Source organism: Varanus komodoensis, unplaced genomic scaffold (genome assembly GCF_004798865.1).
Source record: "Varanus komodoensis strain SLA01 unplaced genomic scaffold, ASM479886v1 scaffold169, whole genome shotgun sequence".
Classification (NCBI taxonomy): domain Eukaryota; kingdom Metazoa; phylum Chordata; class Lepidosauria; order Squamata; family Varanidae; genus Varanus; species Varanus komodoensis.
The window spans coordinates 57,235-60,690 of record NW_025335502.1 but is presented as its reverse complement, the minus strand read 5'-3'; positions in this window follow the sequence as shown (position 1 = coordinate 60,690).

Below are 3,456 nucleotides of genomic sequence, written 5' to 3'. Positions count from 1 at the left end.
GTGGTGCTGGAGGAGACTCCTGCGAGTCCCTTGGACCGCAAGGCGATCAAACCGGTCAGTCCTAGAGGAGATCAACCCTGACTGCTCTTTAGAAGGCCAGATACTGAAGATGAAACTCAAATACTTTAGTCACCTAATGAGAAGGAAGGACTCCCTGGAGAAGAGTCTAATGCTGGGAACAATAGATGGCAAAAGAAGACGGGGACGGCAGAGGATGAGGGGACTGGATGGAGTTGCTGAAGCAGTTGGTGTGAGCTTAGGTGGACTCTGGGGGATGGTGGAGGGCAGGAAGGCCTGGAGGAATGTTGTCCATGGGGTCGCGATGGGTCGGACACGACTTCGCGACTAACAACAACAACAACCACCTAGAACCCTCCTTTGCCAATCAATTTCCTTGAAGTAGTCTCACTAGCTCCTTTCTTCATTGTTGCTGGCCCATTAGAGCTTTCACTGCAAGGAGAAAGATTCTGTGTGTCCATCTTCATGCTGATGATTGGCGGCAACCAGAAGGATCACACATTGCTACTTCAAAACAGAAATCAGAAAGGAGCCCAAAATTTGGCACACACGGCATTGAAATGACTCCAAGCGACAGCTCCAAAGCAGCACCCTGAGCATTCATCTTGGCAAAGGCTCTTCTGGATGGAATGTGGTCTCATCTTAAAGGAGATCCCCCCAGTTGGAGCTTGTGGGGATGAACACTTTCTCAGCAAGGAATGAATTCATTCGGGAGTTCAGCAATTAAAAGCTGTGCTTCTGCAAAGTGGCCTCTGGATGGCAGCAGAGGATCAAGAATGGCATGCAAGACAACCCCACCAAAGGAAGGACAGAAAACCGTCTAGAGGGCCAGTCTGGGTGCTAGCTAGTCCTTCGGGCAACCTGAGTTTATCCCCTTCTAGGAACATATAGCCAGCTTCCGTGTATATCTTCCATTCCTTCCCTTTGTGTCCCTGGAAACACATAGGAATGGAGAAAGAGATCAGTGCTGGGTTTTCTCCTTTGCCTTGCCTAACTCATTCGGTCCCCTTTATGCCCAGCTGTCTTCCCCGCTCCCTTTTTTTTAAATACAGAAGAAAAATAAATACAACATATCACAACATCAATACTATGACGTACAAAAGCTCAACTAATAATCGAAAAAGTAAATAATACAGTGTCTCCACCACCCTGGAGACCAATAATAACTCCACTTTAATTCATGTTGTTGTTGTTAGTCGCAAAGTCACGTCCAACCCATCGCGACCCCATGGACAACACTCCTCCAGGCCTTCCTGTCCTCCACCATCCCCCGGAGTCCACCCAAGCTCACACCCACTGCCCCAGTGACTCCATCCAGCCACCTCATCCTCTGCCATCCCCTCCTTCTTTTGCCATCTATTGTTCCCAGCATCAGGCTCTTCTCCAGGGAGTCCTTCCTTCTCATTAGGTGGCCAAAGTATTTGAGCTTCATCTTCAGGATCTGGCCTTCTAAAGAGCAGTCAGGGTTGATCTCCTCCAGGACTGACCGGTTGGATCGCCTTGTGGTCCAAGGGACTCTCAGGAGTCTCCTCCAGCACCACAATTCAAAGGCCTCAATCCTTCAGCGCTCAGCCTTCCTTATGGTCCAGCCTTCACAGCCATACATTGCAACTGGGAAAACCATAGCCTTGACTATACGCACTTTTGTCGACAGGGTAATGTCTCTGCTTTAATTCATGTAACAATTTATATATGTATACGTAAGACTGTGTGTGTGTATACACACACACACACACATATATATATACACACTTCAATTATATTCATATCCCCTCCATAAATTCATATAATCTTGAACAGATTTACAACCTTTACCTCCTATCAGTACTGCTTTTACAAAATCTTCCGATATTTCATTATATTGATTTGCTTCAATAACCCTTTTTAAATCTTTATTTCTGTTGTCAGTTATGCCCAGCTGTCTTGAACCAGACGTTCTCCTCCAAGGCTTCTCCAAGGAGTAGCAGATACTGTCTCCTTTGTCCATTGCTTTTATATCCAGCCTTTCCTCCACATGGGCAGCATGGTGCCCGTGCCACTTCTGATCCCTCATGCTTATCCTCATAATAAAACCGTGGAGTAGTTCTAAGGTCACTCAGCAAGTGTTTCATGCTCAAGAGAGGATCTGAAGTGGTCCTTCTCTGCTCCTGCTCCAGCGCTCTTCAACATCTCACCCATCGGCCACCGTTTCCTCCTTTTTTCTGCCTTCCCTCCCTTTCAGAGGACATGGTATCAATGATACACGTAAGGGGAGATGCTGGGTCAATCAACAGGCCATGGCTGGAGAGAAAGCCCTTGGTTCACATGATCACAGCAACCCACCATGCCATCTTAGCCATGGCAGGTTGCCAGCTGAAGTCCCCGCCACTCCAGCCTGTGTTGTCCAACCTAATGAAGGTGGCTTGTGAGGTGGTAACAAACGCCTGCAGAACTAGCCCTGGGTTCTGGATGGTTTGTTACCCACACCAAACAGAAATTATGACCCAGCCTAAACCACAGAGCAAAAAATCAATTGGGATGAACCAACTGGTGAAGGCAGACAATGGTGAACATCTGATATACTTATATAAATCTCACAGACGGCAAATATACAGTCGTGGACAAGAGAAGAAAGTGCAAATGGTTTGTGTTTGGAATTTGTGGGAGAGTCAGGTTTTTAATGTTCTCTGTCTTCACTGCTTGTTCATCTCAAATCATCTCTTGCTTTTGGCCTGCCGTGTGCTCCAAGTCACCCTTCCTGGGCTCAGACACCACGAGAAGCTGCCCCCACCAAGGACAATGATGGAAACCAGTCATTATATACAGGTTTGGTTTAACAAGCTACTATGGCTTGATCAGGGACTGCAGGTGGCGCAGTGGGTTCAACCGCTGTGCTGCTGGGCTGGCTGATCGAAAGGTCGTCAGTTCGAATCTGCACAACGGGGTGAGTTCCCGTTGCTCTGTCCCAGCTCCTGCCAACCTTGCAGTTCGAAAGATTGCAAATGCAAGTAGATGAAAAGGTACCGCTTCGATGGGCAGGTAACAATGTTCCATGCACCTCGGTGTTTAGTCATGCCGGCCACATGACCACGGAGACTGTCTGCGGACAAGCACTGGCTCCCTCGGCCAGGAAACGGAGCTGAGCACCGCCCCCTGGAGTCAGGCATGGCTGGATGTAACGTCAAGGGGAAACCTTTACCTTTATGGCTTGATCATCATTCCATGATGGTATGAACAGGGTCACCAACGGTGCACATGGGGAGAGGTGATGACCCTGTAATCTCCCATCCAAATACTGATGGGACCCAAATACTGATCCCAGCCAGACTTCAGCAAAACACCTGCATTCCGCGCCCTGGCTCATCAACCTTAGGCCATGGGGGAAAGTGGAAATTCTGTTTGATTGTGTGAGAACTCGAGATGAAAAAAACTAAAATTACACCACATAAAACAATCCTG